The 20,877-nt window shown below is 38.1% G+C and overlaps 1 pseudogene across 1 annotated transcript; it reads right to left on the reverse strand.

Annotated features, from left to right (window-relative positions):
- Positions 1-4,349: 4,349 nt before the first annotated feature.
- LOC143601035 (large ribosomal subunit protein eL18x-like) lies at positions 4,350-6,034 on the reverse strand (annotated as a pseudogene). Its single transcript, XR_013147583.1, has 5 exons — positions 5,897-6,034; positions 5,702-5,830; positions 4,729-4,911; positions 4,487-4,610; positions 4,350-4,426 (listed from the first exon to the last, which is right to left on the reverse strand). The product of XR_013147583.1 is annotated as a large ribosomal subunit protein eL18x-like (transcript).
- Between the last annotated feature and the right edge of the window lie 14,843 nt (positions 6,035-20,877).

A 20,877-nucleotide genomic window follows, 5' to 3' on the forward strand; every position in this document is an offset into this window, starting at 1 on the left:
TATAAATGACACACTTTTACAATTACAGCATTAAGATGCTTTTACATCTGCCTGCTTACAGATTACCGAAAGGTACTTGTCATTCGACCATATCTATGACTGTGTTTATATTACTTATTGACAAAACTTGTCCAATAAGTAATGTGTAATAATCAATTAAGGTAAGCCTTGTATACAAAAACCCCCCACAATACCAGTAGTAACCATCCTGTAAGTCTATAAAGACTTAATCACTAAGATGTAATAAAAACCTTTTGAAAACATCTGGACTATCTATCATGAGTTTAATAAGTTTAAAAAACTCAATGACATGTTTGAAAAAAACCAGGTGTCTCACACAAATGTGAGTTGTACAAAAACTCGAATGTCTCACTTTATAGGTTTATTGTTTATGAGCTTCTTAGGAATTAATCACCTATATTGACACAATGTAGTAAGCAGTAGTATAAATTAAAAGGTTATAACGATAATCACAATATTGAAAACTTTGCAAGATGGCACAAAGTCTCACCTTTCTCGGGCCGAGATTTGGATTCGTGTACTAGAGTCTCGATAAATCGGACAATGTATCGTTGCGAATACTCGAGGTCTTATACCAACACTTATTCTATAAGATAGATTGAGAGATTGCGAAGAAAACCGAACGAGGAATTCAGCCTTGTTAACTCCCCTTTTATAGCTGATTTTCGAATTAGTCGCGTATCGCGACGACCTCAAAGAAGGGTCACTACGTAGCGCGATGGCCTTATATGACTCAGCCCAAGCTATGCCACATGGCATGCAACGTGTCATGGCAGCGGAGCCAGCACGTCGCGTATCGCGATGGGTCATTTAAGTACCCGACGCATACTGCGATGAACACCAATATTTTCTGGATAACTATAAGGCTTCGCGTATCACGATGAGGCTTATAACCACCTGTTGCGTAGCGTGATGTGAAAAAATTTATTTGTTTTCCACAAAGTGTAAAGCGCCACATTACGGCCATCGCCCGAGCCCGTGTTCTTCGGGTGCTTCGCACCCTTGCTAAGGCCACTAAGTGTGTATTGTCAAATAAGAATAAAATCTTGTGAGCCCTTCTCCTTATAAGAAGTTTGCAAGTTTTTTATTTTGGCGACATGGGACAAGCCATTTTGTTATTTCTCCAATGTGGAATAAACCCACTTTTCGATAGTTTACTTGTTGGATTGTTACATTCGGTTTGAAGGTGGCTTCAACTATCAGATCCCCTAACAATGGAGCTGAATACGTTCTATTCATGGCTTAATCAGTTATGTAACTTGAGGAATAAGAAGATAGTTGAGACGATCCTATATATTAATAAATTTTAATATATATTAAGAGTGAATTGCGGTTTTCATCCCTATGGTTTGTCTAAATATGCGATTTCAATCCAATACTTTCAAATTTACGATTTTCGTCCCTGTGGTTTCATTAGCAAATTAACCCGACCCCACTAACCATGTTAAGTCTGGTCGTTAAACCCATCAACGTCTCCCTCACATGAGGTGTAGCTTTTTTCCTTTGTTTCCCCCAAATACACCTCAGCCCCTCACGTGAGGGGGGCTTGCGATTTACGGCCGAGGTTTATTTGGGGAGAAAAAAAAGATAAAGCCGCCCCTCACATGAAGGGCACACTGACAGATTTAACGACCAGACTTAACGCGGTTAGTGGTTCGGGTTTAATTGCAAGTGAAATGAAACCACGGGGACGAAAATCGCAAATATAAAACTATTGGACTAAACCCGCAGATTTAATTGAACAAACCACAGGGACGAAAACCGCAGTTTACTCATACATTAATTAAGTTCATCTTTTATTTGGTTTCCTCATTATACTCTAATTTTGTTTCCTTATTGTTTATCTTTTCCTATTTTTATGTTTTTCTTTTCCTATAAATTATAATCATTGTTTAAGAAAAAAAAATAAGAAAAATAATTAGAAAATTGTTTCAAGTTTGGTTTCTCTTCTTCTTGTTTCTGTAGCATAACCCACTCTACGGACCTATCGGAAGATTGACCATCTCGAATTGGGCAAATTGGTGCTTTCTCGAGTCGGTCTATCAAATTGGTTCTTTCTCGAATAGGTTCCTATCAATTTGGTGCTTTCATTAGCATACTCATGCCTCCTTCATCGCGTGACGACCTGGTCATGGCCTTGTTCAAGCGAATCGACTGGTTGCTCCACCAAAATGCTGGCATGGCCGCTCAACGAGCTGCACAAATCAAAACGCTACACACTTCCACGACATCCTTTGCGCCATCACTAAACTCACTGCTGTGTCAGATCAATCACAACCACCAACGCCAACTCCAACAACTATAATACGACCCCCAATAACTGTTGCAATGGTCGACCCTTTATTCTCATACCAACCGGTGTACCTAAGACAGCACAAACACCCCTACCAAAATATGTGAACTATGTTCGATAAAAAAAAAAGTGCATCGCCACCACCTCCAATATTTGTGCAATATCCACAACAGTTGATGCCTTACATGGACATGACTTCTCAACACTTGCTACCCATGTTCCCTATCAAAGATTTTACATGCAAATCGTGTCAATAACTCCAAGACCTAGCGCTTCTACGAAGCTACACCATGTTGCTAAGACGAATATTGTAACGTCCTAGTTTCAAAAAATAAATAAATAAATATTTGATTTTAATTCTAGTTATCGTATCGTTTGGCGTCGTTAGTTAGTTAAATAACATGTAGATAGTGGATAAGGTTAAGAGGGATTATTCGACTTAAGAATGATTTGGGCCACAAGCCTTTGGGCTTTAAACCCCTAAACCCTAGAATTTCCATCCTTATCATTCTATCATCATCATTCCAATCATTGTACACACAACCACAACATATATCTCCTGTACAAACATTCCCAAGATCTAATTTCCATTTATCCAAGATTTAGCTACCAATATTTAAGGTATGTCTACAATTAATATTAATATGCGTTTCCTTTGTCTTATCTCGTGTCTATCTTAGAATTTATAACAAATGAACCAATTCGAGCCATCTTAAGCAAACTTGTTATAAACAAAGCTAACGGGATCTGGTAATACAAATAATAGCTTCAGCAAAAACTCATACAAGTAACAAACTGATGAAAACGGGTCTTCAATGAGACCCGGGTTCCAATAGGTGCGGCCAAGATTCGAACCCGAAGCCAAATAACAAAAAAAAGAGAGCAAACAATATAGCATAAACAAATTCCGACGAGCACGAACCATCCAAACCCAGCTGACCAATGATAAACCAGATCTAAATCTGATAAACCCATTTCGCGCGAAATTCCGATGTGCGAAGAATCCTATGCGAAGAAAAACCTACGCGAAAATCCTTATGAGAATTCCATATGCGAAACCCGTAAATTTCGCATCCCTTGCGATGCGAACTCCGGCCGTGCGAAGCGAACTCCAGCCGTGCGAACGAAGTTCCGGCGTGCGAATTCTTGGTGTGCGAACAGATTTATGCGAACCTTCATGCGAAATTCTTGGATTTCGCACCCCATGCGAAGTTGCTTGGGTGGGAAACGTTGAAGCTTCTGAGCATGGAGGAATGGCCGGAAGGACGCAAGGTGGCAGCGGTGGTCACTGTTACAAGGGTGGAAGGAAGAAAGGAGAAGAAGCAAAGTGGTGGTGGTGGTGTAGCCATGGAGCAGCGTCGAAGGAGGGTTAGAACCCAAACCCGACCCGGAACCCGGTCGCCGAAAAGATAGAGAGTAGGGAGGGGGGGCAACAGTATTGTGAAAGGAGAAGGAAGGGTTGGGTGGGGGTGGGGTTGTATTTACACCTAGGGGGTGTTTGGTACAGAGAATGGAATTGTAGAGAAATGGAATTGCAGAGAAAGGGAATTGGTCTGGAGAATGAGAATTGACTGTTCTGTTTGGTAGTACAGAGATTTCAGTAGAGAAATATAGCTGAGAATCATTTCTCTTGTTTGGTACATAGAAAATAAACAGAGAATTATATCAACTTTATCATTAGCACAAGTATTTTATTCATAACAAATATTTATTAAAAAATAAAAAAACATATAAAAAGATGCATAAATTCCAACCAAAATATGCATTGATCAAACCAATTCACATACAAAACATAGTTTTTAAGAAAAAAACATCAACCATAGTTAAAACCAATTCACATACAAAACATACTTCAACCATACACAACAAAATCAAAGTCTTCAATATCAACAGGTGAGCTTTTTTGCGTCTCTTGAACAATTCCAATAATTTTATAAAAAATAGCAGCCTAAACCATTCCAATAATTTTATAAAAAATAGCAGCCTAAACCAGAAGTCCAAATCTCCAACTTCATAACCAAAAGAAAAATGGATGTCAATTGTCAACAGCAAAACTTTCATAAGTATGCAAACAACTAAAAGTCTGATGATCAAAAACACAATAATTGAAATCTGGAAATTAAAATTTAGAAACAATAACTTAGTTTCTAAATCCCCTGCTGTTCCTTCTACCTCTCGCCTTCTCAAACTTCCGTCCCTTTGACCTCACATAGGGCTTGGTGTGACTGTGTGGTACACCAGCACCAGGACCCATATGCTTAAGTGCTTCACGACTCTTTGGACCTCTTAGAAGAACCTGCATCACACAACCAATTTGTCAACATGAATTATCTTTCAGTCAATGAATCTTAATAAAGATTACAAAAATACAATTTGCCATTCTAAAACAATATAAATTAAAAAATAACACATACAGTGTTCTGGCTAAGAGGGGCACGAAGAGCCAGCTAGTCAAAGGTCAAACACTCTCCACCTGCCTTCTCGATCCTTGCCCTTGCAGTCTCGGTGAACCTCAGTGCGGCAACCTTGAAGCATGGGATTTCATGAACCCTAACATCATCTGTAACGGTTCCCACAACCACAGCAATCTTGTCATCCTAATTAAACAAAAAAAATCAGAATCATGCTACAAGAAGAAACAAACAGTTCAGATGACAAATTATATTCACAGCATTACTATTTGATGAAACTAAAATGTTGACCTACATTAAACTTCGAAGCAAGTGTTCCAACTATAATTTTATATGGCAGCAACACCAAATCATAGAAATCAAAAACCTCATACATTCACCATATTCAATATGTTCCAATAACAATCTAGCATACTTAGAAGATCATACAATTACTTTTCAACTATTATTAACAGCCAGAAATTAATTAACTCTGTATAGAATAAAACTCTTAAACAAAAACAAATCACACTCACATAATTCTGATTTGAAGAAACTAAAATGTCTATGATTAAAAATGAAAAGAAGCGTTGCAACCTATGGAATCAATTTCTGTGGTATCTCGATTATAGGTCATCATGTATAATATCAGTCAGAATATCGGTCAGAATTTACACCGATACTCCCAATATAAGTGTTTTAAGCCTAACTAGTCAACTTTTAGTGTTTAATGTTAACGTTTTGAGTTTTTATCAGCTCATGCGTGGTACAATTTTGCAAGTTGCAAAAGGATGATTTATTAATACAGGGAAAGTATACTGAATTGTTAGTGTTAAAAGGCTATATTTTCCCGCATTACCTTCATATGTTCCGACCCCAAAATTTTAGACATTTAACACCACATTATGAAGAGTGTTTCATATTTACAAATCTAATAAACAAAATATAATAAAACTGTTACAATAACTATTTACAATAAACTGTTAAAAACAAATACCTTTCCGGACATGTAACGAATGAGACGAGAAAGTGAAATCGGAGGCTTGTTAACTTTGCTCATGAACAGCCTCTTCAATATCACAGCGTTGAAGTTGCTTCCAGTCCTACTCACCAAAAACCGATAAAGCTGTTCATAATAAAAACAAAATATTAAAACAAATAGATGAGAATTGAGCTGTGTATTGATTGATACCTTGACGAGGAGTTTGAGGTAGATATCGTCGGATCTAGGGGCGGTTCTTTTGGTTCGCTTGCTCTTACCTCCGGCAACAAGATCGATACCCCTGGGATCATCAAACAAAAACTGGATTAGCAGTGTTATGTAACTCATATGGAAACTAGGTTCCGGTGAATGAACGATACCATGACAACGACGGCGGCGGCGGTGGCTAGTTAGTAAGAGGAAACAGAAAATCTACGAGGATAGGGAATAGGAATAGGGAAACAAAAATCATACCTGGTTCGGGCAGAAATCAAGCGAGGATGGTGGTGGTGTGCGTGGGTGGGTAATTAGATAGAGATTAGAGGATGGTGATAGAAGTGAAAAGGAAGAGAATGGAAGTGAGAAATGAAACCCTAGAGAAATGATTTCTCCGCCTTTTTTAGAGAAAAGAAATCAGGGAAATGGAAATGGTTTATTTCCATTTCTCACCTCTTTCTTTCGTAAACAAACAAGAGAATTGTTTCCATTTCCATTTCTCACCCCCCAATTCTCTGTACCAAACACCCCCCTAGGGTTTTTAAATAAATAAATAATAATAATAATATTCTTAAATTATAATAATAATAATAATAGTAATAATAAGTTATTAATAAATAATAATATAATAATAAAGCATAATACTAATAAATGAACAAAGGATTCCAAGAACTTAAACGAACCCAAACTCGAGACCCGGCTCGTCTAGAACCCCGTGACCCGCCTCAAACAAAGGAATGGAAGGTGAATATGAACCCACCCGTTAAAGAAGTGAAATCTTTAATAAAGTTAGGTGTAGACCCAACACGAACCCGAACTCGCTTAAGGAAACGTTAAATTGTAAATGCGTGAGAACTTGAATTAATAATAACGACGTGAATATAATATAAATGCATATATAATAATAATAATAATAATAATAATAATAATAATAATAGTAAGTTGTTAATAATAATGACCATAATAATGTTCAACGTGAAAGGTGAAAGTAAAGGTTACAAGATAAATGAAACCCGCACCCGTAACTCGCCTTATGCCAAACCAATGGTTTATGGGACCCGTTCAGAAACCCTTAAATGAAACAGCCCGTTGTAAATGGAGAAATTGAAAGGAACGTACGAGCGAAGGAGAACTTACGCAAGTATATAATTATATAATAACTAGATTTTATCCCTCGTATTACGGGGGTTGTTTTACATTATTCTTTTTTAATATTTATATATGTATATTTGGATTTTAATTTTATTTATTGTAAGAAAGTTAATAATTAATATACTTGAGGTTTGATGTTGAAATGGTTTCACAAAAAAATGATATGTTATAATCCGGTTTAAAAGTTATCTGGGTTTGGTGATACCCATTACACGTTTATTTTCTTTATTATAAAGTTGTTTTTTAATTATAAATAATATCTTTTTTAAATAAAATAGGATATTAATTTTTAGTATATTCCTGTTTTATAGGATTTGCATATCAAATATTTGATGAGATTATTTTTTAATATAATGAGATTTTATAACCCGTTTATGACCTATATGGGTTTGGTGAGACTTTTACCCGTGAATTCAGATCAAATGCGTGAGAAGCCTTCATTTACAAAAGCAATCTGATGGCTTGAGAGAATGGTCATTTTATATTTTTTATTTTTTAATATTTATTTTTTGGATTTTAATTTTCTTAATTGTAAGAAAGTTAATAATATACTTAGGGTTTGATGATGAAAGGGTTTCATAAATAAATGATATGTTATAACCCGTTTAAAAGGTATCTGGATCTGGTGACTCATGACCCGCTTATGTTTTTTACTATAAAATTGTTTATTAATTATAAATAATATCTTTTTCTTTTTAAATTGTATATTAAATTTTAGTATATCCCAATTTGATAGGATTTTCATATCAAATAATTGGTAAGATTAATTTTTAATTTAATGAGATGTTATAACCCGTTTAAGAGCTATCTGGTTTTGGTAAAATCCATACCCATTAATTTGGATTAAATCAATGAGAGACCTCCATTTAAAAATCAAGAAATCTGGTGGCTTCCATTAAAAAAGAGAGCGACCACATTGCGACACATAGGATTTTAGGGTTTTCGTTTACATATATTATAGATAATAAATATGATTAGTAATGAAATAATATAATAATAAACATAAAAGCGATAACAATAAATATCGTTAAGAATGCAAACTAATAAAGACGGTTCATTAATAAGATAAGGCCAAGTATAGTAAATAAATAAGATCGGTTTAGGAAGGATATATGTCACCTCGGTTAATTTAAAAGTTAACCCCGTTAACTTTAGAAATGAATGACAAGAGATTATAGAGGATTAATATGTGTACATTATTAACAGTTAGTCGGGCACATATTAAGAAACGAATTACTATTAACGGTGAACACAGCAGGATCCAGGTGAGTTCTAGCCCCTTTCTCTGTGACGTTTTCGGGGCTGTGTGCATACTCCTATGAGATAGTTGAAACGCTTATCCTAAGTGATAAGTGTAAGATACGTGTATGATTGTGCATTGAATGCTACTATTATATAATGTTTATATGATAGAATGTGTGCGTGTGTGTGAATATATATATATATATGTGTGTGTGTATGTATGTATGTATGTATATTATATATACATGAGACAGGTAAAGTATGCATGTACGATAATGAAAGTATGAAATGAACGTAGGGATAGTTGATGGGACATGTATGGACGTATGGTTAAACGAGACAAAGGGATCAGACCCTAATAATATCTGAGATTGTGATAGAAGGGACTAGGCCCAAATAATATATGAGATTGTGATAGAAGGGAACAGACCTTAATAATATCTGAGATAGTAGGGACCGGACCCTAATAATATCTGATATTAGAGGGACCGGACCCTATTAATATCTGCGATAGAAGGGACCAAACCCTTGCAAATATCTGAGATTGAAGGACCAGACCCTAATAATATCCGAGATAGTAGAAGTAGCATAGTTTACTGTATACCTTAGGAAAGTAGTAAAGAAGGTGTGTAAATATGTACGTATGTACGTAAAGTGTATATGAATGAGTTATAGCAAGTAAAGTACGAAATACGTATCTTCTAACGCGTATAAGTATGGACGTGAATGTATTGTATGTTAACTGATTAACTAGAACTCACTCAGCATAGTAGACTTTAGTATGCACGCGGGTGAGTAAGATAAGGCAGGTTGCTTAGAGTGGGGCACGTGACAAATAAAGGAAGACTGGCATCGAAGAAAAGAGAGACACGTGTTATTTATGTTTTATGTTTAAGACTTATGTTATTTCTGTTTAAGACAAGTACTTATGTTATGTAAGAATGATTGACGTTTATATTCCACAAAATGTTTTAATTAACTCTGATTTTCCGAATTATGTGAATGAGTAAAGCCAACCAACGAGAAAGTAGGGTTCCCGGGTCGGGGGCCTAACAGGTTGGTATTAGAGCATAAGTTCGAGAGAATAAGCATCCTACATGTTTAGACTCGAATAGGGAATGGGATGTAAAGAAGAAAAGAAAAAAGATGCCAGTCAGAGAATGCCATGTGTCACTCAAGCAAGTTTAATATGTGAATTTCCTTACATATAATGTATGGATAAGTAAGAAAGTTACATGAGTTGTTAGAGATAGAATTGCTTGCTTATATTTGAAATGTTTGACTGTTTAACTGCCTTAAGTAGAACCGAGCACAAGTAGACTCACGAAAGGAAGTGTATAGGACATGGTGAGTAACGGGAGCAACTAATCCCAGCTGGCACTGTTATTACCTACAGCCTTACTATCCTTGTACTAAATAGTCCCTAACATGACGATGTTTGTGTTTTCCCTTTAGGATTTAGATGGTTGGTACTAGGACTGATGGACAAGGAGGACGCAAAGGACGCCGTGGTATGCCACGTGTTAACCAAGTACCCTCTATGCAACTGAGTACTGAGCCTAGTGAAGAACGAAGCATGACTGTGAGAGAAGGAGAGTATCAGCTCGATCCTGCTATTCAAGCCGCGATTACTCAAGTTGTTGCTGCTGCAGTGAAGAATCTCTAGTCAGACAAGTCAACTGAAAGTCATACTAAGACCGTTGAAGAGACTGGGGAGGGTAGTAAGAAGGACACTGAAACTGAGAATGAGGCATCTAGCGAGGATCGTTTTGTGAAAATGAATGAGGGAAAGAGAGGCCGAGGTGGTTGCAACTACAGAACCTTCAAAGGTTGTGACCCACCCAAGCTAACTAGTACTGGTGACGCAATTGCTACCCTTCAGTGGATACCCGCAATGGATAAGGTTATCCGTATTAGCGAGTGTCGTCCCGACCAAGCTGTAGGCTTCGCTACACAGTCGTTTGGTGATGAAGCTATGTTCTGGTGGGAAACTGTTGAACAAATAAAGTCTGCTGCTGAGATTAAGGCTATGAGGTGGGATGATCTGAGAGAAATGGTAATGAAGAGGTTTTGTGCTGATGCTGAGGTTGAAAGAGCCGAGATGAGATTCCTGAACTTGAAAGCGGGAAACATGACACACCGTGAGTACACTACTGAGTTTAACCGAATGTCAAGGCTTGTGCCCGAAATGGTGAATACTGAAGCTTGGAGAATCAAGTGTTATGTCAAAGGACTACCACCGAACGCCCGCACATTGTTCAGGGCAAGTAGACCTGCTACTTTCAATTCCGCGGTCGAACTCGCGGAAGTGGTTTACGAGGACCTGACAGTGAATGAAGCGATGGATGAGGTGAAGAAAGACAAGAAGTGGGATACTTAAGGAAAGAGGCACGGTACTCAGCTGTTGAACCTGAGAGACAAGAAACGCAAGGTGTGGGAGAAGAGACCGTGTCAGACTTGCGGAAAATTGCACGGTGGTGAGTGCAAGTGGGGAAGAGGTACCGATGTCTGTCATAAGTTTGGAAAGGCCCAAGGCGAAGAGTGTACACTGGGATCGAATGTATGCTATAAGTGTGGGAAAATGGGACATTTTGCCCCAGAGTGCAATGCTAAACCCACGTGTTACAAGTGCGGGAAGACATGTCACTTTGTGAGAGAGTGTAATGAAGGTGAAGCTGGAGGTAGCGGAAAGAGAGATGCTGAGAAGAATAGGCCAAAGACAAGGGCTTACATGCTGACTCAAGAACAAGCCTAACAGATTCCCGATGAAGTGACAGGTACATTCCTAGTAAATGGTAATTCTGCTTCTGTTTTATTCGATTCAGGTGCTAATAGAAGTTTCGTAGATGCAGCATTCTGTAAGTTAGCTAAAATGGCATGTAGTCGTGTGCCTGGAACGTTTATGGTAGAAACGGCTAGTGATACCTCTGTTAGAATAATTAGAACGGTTAAGGACGGTAAGGTAGAATTAGAGGGACGTGAATTCCCTGTTACTCTTTTGTAATGACCTTAAGAAGATTCGATATGGAAACGAAAACACATCACCATGGATTTCATAACTAAGCTACCACGTATAGCTAAGAACCATGATACTATTTGGGTGACTGTTGACCGTTTAACTAAGAGTGCTCACTTTCTGCCTATACGAGAGGCCATCTCGTCAGAAACGTTAGCGAATGTGTTCATTAAAGAAGTCGTAACGAAGCATGGAGTGCCATTGTCAATCGTATTTGATAGAGATACCCGTTTCACTTCTCGATTCTAAAAGAGGTTCCATGACGCAATAGGAACGAGATTGAGCGTCAGAACGGCGTATCGTCCTCAAAAAGGTGGGCAGTCTGAGCGGACTATCCAAACGCTTGAGGATATGCTACGTGCATACGCGTAAGATCATGAAGGAAATGCGTAAGTTCTACCCGCAATTGTTTATGTAACAAGTAGGTTTCATGGACGAAACCTTTTTAAGAGGGAGAGACTTGTAACGACCTAGTTTCAAAAAATAAATAAATAAATGTTCCGAGTTTTATTCTAGTTATCGTATCGTTTGGAGTTGTTAGTTAGTTAAATAACATGTAGATAGTGGATAAGATTAAGAGGGATTATTGAACTTAAGAGTGATTTGGGCCACAAGCCTACGGCCTTTGCCTATTTAAACCCCTAAATCCTAGAATTTCCATCCTTATCATTCTATCATCATCATTCCAATCATTGTACACACAACCACAACATATATCTCCTGTACAAACATTCCCAATATCCAATTTCCATTTATCCAAGATCTAGCTACCAATATTTAAGGTATGTCTACAATTAACATTAATATTCATTTCCTTTGTCTTATCTCGTGTCTATCTTAGAATTTCTAACAAACGAACCAAGTCGAGCCATCTTAAGTAAACTTGTTATAAACAAAGCTAACGGGATCTGGTAATACAAATAATAGCTTCAGCTAAAACTCATACAAATAAAAAACTAATGAAAACGGGTCTTCAACGAGACTCGGGTTCCAATAGGTGCGGCCAAGATTCGAACCCGAAGCCAAATAACAAAAAAAAAAAAAGAACAAACAATATAGCATAAACAAATTCCGGCGGGCACAAACCATCCAAACCCAGCTGAACCCATGGCGGTTCGAGTACGGACCAATGATAAACCAGATCTAAATCTGATAAGCCCATTTCGCGCGAAATTCCGGTGTGCGAAGAATCCTATGCGAAGAAAAACCTATGCGAAAATCCTTATGCGAATTCCATATGCGAAACCTGTAAATTTCGCATCACGTGCGATGCGAACTCCGGTCGTGCGAAGCAAACTCCAGCCGTGCGAACGAAGTTTCGGCGTGCGAATTCTTGGTGTGCGAACAGATTTATGCGAACCTTCATGCGAAATTCTTGGATTTCGCACCCCATGCGAAGTTGCTTGGGTGCGAAACGTTGAAGCTTCTGAGCATGGAGGAATGGCCGAAAAGACGCAAGGTGGCGGCGGTGGTCACTGTTACGAGGGTGGAAGGAAGAAAGGGGAAGAAGCAAAGTGGTGGTGGTGGTGTAGCCATGGAGCAGCGGCGAAGGAGGGTCAGAACCCAAACCCGACCCGGAACCCGGTCGCCGGAAAGATAGAGAGCAGGGAGGAGGGCGGCAGTATTGTGAAAGGAGAAGGAAGGGTTGGGTGGGGGTGGGGTTGTATTTATACCTAGGGTTTTTAAATAATAAATAATAATAATAATAATAACAGTATTCTTAAATAATACTAATAATAATAATAGTAATAATAATAAGTTATTAATAAATAATAATATAATAATAAAGCATATACTAATAAATGAACAAAGGAGTCCAAGAACTTAAACGAACCCGAACTCGAGACCCAGCTCGTCTAGAACCCCGTGACCCGCCTCAAACAAAGGAATGTAAGGTGAATATAAACCCCAACCGTTAAAGAAGTGAAATCTTTAATAAAGTTAGGTGTAGACCCGACACTGTAAGACCCCAAATCCCGGGAATCCTACAGTTGGTATTCATACAAGAAACTTACAAACAGTTAGGCCATCATCAACAATAAGTAGTCATACTTATTTGTATACATCTATATAATTATATCCCTATAATTATCATCCAAGTAATAACATCAGGGTCGAGCATACGTACAACCCAAACACGTAACATCTCATCCAACGTATGCAAACACAAAGTAGGCATAGTAAACATCCTTAGTCGATAACGACTAATAAACATCGCCAATTATTGGCCATACAATAATACATGTATAAACATACATACAACATACAATAATATCATCCCAATGTCTACCCTATATAAGTAAGCCTGTGCAAAATAATTTAAACGGTTCATCAAGCAAAATCACTTAGGTGATGCTAGCCCAAAAACTTAAAAAGAGTAAAACGAGGCATCATGAGCTCACCTGACATAAGGCAGGATTTCACCACGAGCTAGAAAACACCTAAGTATTCCCAAAACTCAAACGCCTGTCGGTTTACATACAATCATTACTAACGACATCGAAAGGACTTGTTTATCCTACAAGACGTTATAACATGGTTTGAGTTACCTAATGCCTCGACCTCATCAAACTCAATCATAACAGCCCCCGGGGCCTTACATTCACCAACACGACCCTTAGATACTCCCGGGAATAAAGAATTCCCAAATTACCTCCGGAAGCACTAGGTGACACTTGCACGCGCGTTTAAGAGTTGTTTAGGAGATTAACCTCCAACTCAGCCCCGTGTGGACCCATTATGATAATTTCACTGCCAACGATTCCACACGACGCTACACGAGTCGAATGGGTTGGTAATTCGCAAGTACAACGCACTAACTATTTGAGTAACCGACAACCAATTCAGCCCCATTACTTATAAAAACAACTTTCCAACAGCCCGTACATCAAACCGAGGTCACCCGAACTGAATTGGTCGTTAATTACCTCAACTCTTGCGTTAAATGCAACAATCTACCATTCTAGCCAACCGAAAACTATCTTTCAAACTACAACTAGTTGACCAATCAAACGAACACCAATGTGCATAATTTTAAAGTATGTAATACTAGACATACCTAGGAAGATGTTGGTGCAAAAACCTCAACCAAAAATGTCCCGGAACCGCTCAATTGGACAGCCACCCGGTTAGCCTAAAACAAGCCATTTATCGATCAATACGCGCGTTATAATGACCAATTAAAGTGTAAAGACTTGTAGGGACGTAGTACTAACCTTGAATTATGGATTCACACCCGGAATCAAGCTGGAAAAAAGAAAATCGGTGGTGGGGGTGGGGCTGCTGGTTGCGGTCGCTGAAACAAGGAAGGGGGTTAGGGTTTTAGGTTTTATGTTATAAAATAAAATGTTTCATCCTAGCGCCTCCAAGTTGAAGGATATGGCAACTTGAAAGAAAATCTAAATGATTTAACGTACCGGGATGACGAGAAGGTTTCCGAGGAATGTCGGTTAAATCCCGAGAACTATACATACTTTACAAGCTTTAAATCTTTGAACCGAAAATTAACGGGCGTTACAGACACGAACCCGAACTCGCTTAAGGAAACGTTAACTTGTAAATGCATGAGAACTTGAATTAATAATAACAAAGTGAATATAATATATATGCATAATAATAATAATAATAATAATAATAGTAAGTTGTTAACAATAATGACCATAATAATGTTCGACATGAAAGGTGAAAGTAAAGGTTACAAGGTAAATGAAACCCGCACCCGTAACTCACCTTATGCCAAACCAATGGTTTATGGGACCCGTTCAGAAACCCTTAAATGAAAGAGCCCATTGTAAATGGAGAAATTGAAAGGAACGTACGAGCAAAGGAGAACTTACGCAAATATATAAGTATATAATAATAATAAATATGAATGGTAATGAAATAATATAATAATAAACAAAAATGCGATAACAATAAATATCTTTAAGAATGCAAACTAATAAAGACGGTTCAATAATAAGATAAGGCCAAGTATAGTAAATAAATAAGATCGGTTTAAGAAGGTTATATGTCGGCTCAATTAATTTAAAAGTTAACCCCGTTAACTTTAGAAATCAATGACAAGAGATTATAGAGGATTAATATGTGTACATTATTAACAGTTAGTCGGGCACAGTTGAAGAAAGGAATTACTATTAACGGTGAATGCAACAGGATCCAGGTGAGTTCTAGCCCCTTTCTCTGTGACGTTTTCGGAGTTGTGTGCATACTCCTATGTGATAATTGAAACGCTTATCCTAAGTGATAAGTGTAAGATACGTGTATGATTATGCATTGAATGCTATTATTATATAATGTTTATACGATAGAATGTGTGTATATATATATGTATATTATATATACATGAGACATGTAAAGTATGCACGTATGATAATGAAAGTATAAAAGGAACGTATGGATATATATGTGTGTGTGTATTATATATACATGAGACAAGTAAAGTATGCACGTACGATAATGAAAGTATGAAATGAACATATGGATAGTTGACGGGACATGTATGGACGTATGGTTAAATGAGACAAAGGGACCAGACCCTAATAATATCTGAGATTGTGATAGAAGGGACCAGACCCTAATAATATCTGAGATAGTAGGGACCAGACCCTAATAATATCTGAGATTAGAGGGACCGACCCTATTAATATCTGGGATAGAAGGGACCAGGCCCTTGCAAATATCTGAGATTGAGGGACCACACACTAATAATATCCGAGATAGTAAAAGTAGCATAGTTTACGGTATACCTTAGGAAAGTAGTAAAGAAGGCGTGTAAATATATACGTATGTATGTAAAGTGTATATGAATGAGTTATAGAAAGTAAAGTACGAAATACGTATCTTCGGACGCGTATAAGTATGGACGTGAATGTATTGTATGTTAACTGATTAACTAGAACTCACTCAGCGTAGCTGACTTTAGTATGTACGCAAGTGAGTAGAATGAGGCAGGTTGCTTAGAGTGGGGCACGTGGCAAATAAAGAAAGACTGGCATCGAAGAAAAGAAGAGACACGTGTTATTTATGTTTTATGTTTAAGACTTATGTTATTTCTGTTTAAGACAAGTACTTATGTTATGTAAGAATTATTGACGTTTACGTTCCGCGAAATGTTTTAATTAACTCTGATTTTCCGAATTACGTGAATGAGTAAAGCCAACCAACGAGAAAGTAGGGTTCCCGGGTTGGGGGCCTCACAAATATTGCATGTACCATGGTGAGACGCGAGTGGCGACCACCGTGATGTTCAATTGCAACCGCACCAAATGCTATAGGGCGTTTTGAATAGTGACCACCATGGCGGAATCTTCCTGTCCTTGAGGATAAGGATGACTTGAAGGGACGGGGAATTGATACGATCCTATGTTTTAATAAAGTTTAATATATATTAATTAAGTTTATATTTTATTTGGTTTCTTTATTATACTCTAATTGTGTTTCCTTATTGTTTATTTTTTCCTATTTTTATGTCTTTCTTTTCATATAAATTGTGATCATTGATGAGAAAAAGAATGAAAAAATAATTAGAAAATTATTTCAAGTTCGGTTTCTCTTCTTCTTCTTCTTGTTCTAGGAGCGAGCATAACTTACTCTACGGGTCTAACGGGAGATTGACCACCTCAAATAGGTCAAATTGGTGCTTTCTCGAATCGGTCTATCAAATTGGTGCTTTCTCGAATCGGTTCCTATCAATAGTTGTGGAGGAAATTATCTATACTACATGGTGGGTTATGTGGAATCACCGGAATTAAGCTATTTTCAATTCTAACGACAAGAATTCATGGCCAATTTTTGTTTCTATAGTTCATTTTCTGTTCTTATGGATAGTTACTAGAACAAAAAACTCAAAATTTCTCGGATTGTGTGGATTAAGAACCACTTCTCATTATGTAATTTGTTGTTAATGTTTGATTAGTTTTTTCTAACCATCATCCTTCATTAATGTATAATTTGTTGTTAATGTTCGGTTAGTTTTTTCTAACCATCATCTTTCATTAATGTATTTTCTCTGTCGTCAAAAAAGAGAACAAAAAAGAAGCACTAAGTAAAATGAACATGAAATAAATAAGTTAAAATTATAATGTCTTTTTAAGGAAAACTAATTAAAGACAAAATTATAACTTAATTAAAAAAAGTCTAATTAATGACGAATTTTTATTTATATAAAAACTAATTTATTTCCGGAAATAAAAATTGATGCATGTTGTCCGGATCCATGAATTAAAGTTTTCTTTTCAGAAATAAGTTATATAGTATGAAAAAGTGCTTGATGAAGTAGAGTTTTGAAATGTTTAAACGGGTTTAAAAATGAAAATAATATGTAGGGAAAAGTTATTGAAACAATTTTTAACTTTCTTAGAGAATGCATTTTTATAAGTTTTGTTATAAATTTAAAATGTTTTTTTCCTTTAGTTAAAATCTCATTTTTGTTTTTTTAAAACCTTTTTTTTTTCTAAAAGAAAATCGTTGGTGAAATATGAAATGTTTTTATTTGATTTTATAGGAGTTTTGGTATGACAGGTGTAAAAAAAGGGTACGTTTAGCCTAAATTTTTTTAGTTTAAAAAACACTTCCAATTAGTTTACAACTATAATTTACTTTTAATTGGAAACACCTCCAATTTAGTTTGTAACGGTTATTTCAACCAATCCAATAGCTATACAACAATGGTCACCCGTCTTTTCTCATGCCTTAGTCACTTGGCATGTGTCATGGTAGGATAGCTTGATGGTGGCGTGACCAAATGCCACTTTGGATAGTCACTTAGTGGTCAAGCTCATTATTAGAGATGAGCTTGGTATCAACCAAGAATTTCTTAAAAACTTGGTACCAGTACCAAAAATACTTGGTTCAGTACCGGTACGGTACAGTACGGGTACCGTAGGCAAAAATTCATTAAATACCGATGCCGTACCGCTTCCAGAACCTCATATACTTAGTACCGAATCTATACCGATGATACCATTTTGATAGCAATTCGGTACCGGCTGATACTGATTCTGTACCAGATACGTTTGCTCATCCTACCCATTACACATGGCCTACCCAAACATTTAAGCATACAAAACGTGACCTAAAACATGGGCATACACATCTCCAGTGGTGGCCCAAGGTTTTCGAAGGCCTCAAGCTAACTATTAAGTTGGGGGCCTTTCGAAAAAAATCCATATAAACCCTACTTCTTTACCCGTGCTAGGGACCGACGTTGATGAAGTTAAAAAATTTTGTTCGAAGCTATATATATCTTGTGTTTATAAAAAAACATGTTTTACTTTCTAGCTTTATTGATTCTAAGAGATTCTATATTAGGCCAAAATAAGGCAAAGTTTGTAGGATAAAAATTGATAGATATTAGTTTTTTCTGAAAATATAGGGGCCTTAATAATTTTGTGACCTTAAGCCCTTGCTTGAGTTAACAAAACAGTAGGGCCAGCGTTGCACATCTCATCCCCTCTATAAATACCACTTAAAACTCCTCCATACAAAGTATAAACCACTTCTTTATAGGGCATATATATAGCAGCAACACAAGAGAAGCTTATTCGCCCCATCGCGAATTTTCATCCAAGCCTTTGGGGAGAAAAATTTATTATCCATGATGAAGAAACACTAACCGGACCCCGGGCAGATTACTGGTAACCTGGGGGTTGGATAGCTGTTTCCCACGAGGGGTTAGACCCTTGGAAGATGGTTCTTCTGATAACCTGCAAAACAGACACCGTGAGCTCGTCACTGAGAAGGGGGGGGTTCCTCCTTGTGACCACCCTCCGGCGTGAGAATCAGACTAGATTGCTCTTTAAATATAAAAGTATATTAAGAGATTGCTAGAGCAGATATCAGGTATAATATGATGATAATGTAGTAAGATATGTTGTGTTTAGATGATCATACCATTTGGGGTATTTATAGCCGAAGGTAGGTTTCCAAGGAGGTATGGCCGGCTGCAACAGTGTTCCTGTTCATCAACAGTAGCCTACGCACATGCCATGCTGGTAGTTGGTGGGTAGGCAGCGGCTGATAGCGACCAGGCCTGCTGTATACTATTCCCTTTCCACCAACTGCCGGCTACGCACGTGGTATGACAGTAGTTGGTGAGTAGGCAGCGGCTTAATAGTGATACAGTACAGGAGCATGCTGCTCGCCATACTGTATCAGTGAGCTGTCGTATCCCTGATCAGATCTTTCGCCCATACCTCGTCAGGTACAGTAAAAGGTCCTTCAGTATACAGACTGGCTTATTTGGGCGGGAGTATTCCCCCTCCCGCCTCTGTGCGGGATTGCTCCCGGCTTTGCTCATTCCTTCAGGTGACACTGAATGATCGAGAGCTAAGTACCTAGTGCGTGTAGCCATGCTGCGCGGGTGGCCTTCCCTCATGGCTTGTATCCGAGGCTGCGGGAACAGGCGGAGTCCTTCACCATGGGAGGCATTTCCTGCGGGACCAGCTTGCATACTGCGCGTAAGGACGTCACGTCTCTGAGCATGGTTGGTCCTGCGGATCCAGTTGGTCTCTGCGCAGACGTCCCTGTTTAAGGTGAGTCTTGCGGGTCCAACTGGGCTCTGCTGGGACCTACCTCTTCAAGTCCCCCCAGTCCAATGTTCTTCTCATGCGTGTTTAATAAAGTGAGGTGAACTTTTGGACTTAAGCAAAGGGTTTTGAAAAGGGTTTTGTAAGGTTTTCCATGGGAAGTCCTTGTCACTTGCAGAAATGCCCGAGTTTCCTGCTTGGTCTTTGGGTATGATGCGGGTAGGTCTGTAACCTCCTCGCCAGTCAGGAGCATTGAGTCCCAGTTGTGTGGATTCTCCATGAGGTTTTGGTAGTTTTGAACATAGTGATCAATTATGTTGAAACCACCAATTCCATCCTGGAGCTTCAAACAACGTAGTTCTCAACGTTCCCGCTATGCGGGGATGTTATTTCCGTTTCCGCAAGCATTGCCCAGAAGATCCTTCCTGGTTTCAATTCCCAGCGGAGCGCTAGGTATGTGAAGGGTTTTGCCTTAACACTGTACCAGCGCTCGTCTTACGGTTACTTTACTTCCAAGGTATTCCTAGCGTCAATTCCCTGCAGGTGCTAGGTATGTGAAGGGTTTTGCCTTTACACTGTACCCGCACCTGTCTTATAGTTGGTTGCCGAGGAATATTTGGCTTCGATTCCCTGCGGGTGCTAGGTATGTGAAGGGTTTTGCCTTTACACTGTACCCGCATCCGTCTGACGGTTACTTGTTCGCCAAGGTTTACTTGGCTTCAATTCCCTGCGTGTGCTAGGTATGTGAAGGGTTTTGCCTTTACACTGTACCCGCATCCGTCTAACGGTTACTTGTTCGCCAAGGGGTAAGGGGTATTTTCCCGCTTACTTTTTAATATTTTTGAATTTTGAATTTTGAAATTCGAAGAGTTGGTGGAAAGATAAGAACAGCACCCAATAACGTGACAAACCCAATAACGTGAAGTCATTGCATGGGAAGGCGGTTTTACATTTATACTTTTCTGGACACTAATATGCCGGTTTTCACCGCATAATTACGTGAAGTCATTGCATGGGAAGGCGGTCCTACCCGCACG

The sequence above is a fragment of the Bidens hawaiensis genome, unplaced genomic scaffold, assembly GCF_021521415.1.
Source record: "Bidens hawaiensis isolate Kalapana, Puna unplaced genomic scaffold, B.hawaiensis_p1.1 tig00055230_1, whole genome shotgun sequence".
Classification (NCBI taxonomy): domain Eukaryota; kingdom Viridiplantae; phylum Streptophyta; class Magnoliopsida; order Asterales; family Asteraceae; genus Bidens; species Bidens hawaiensis.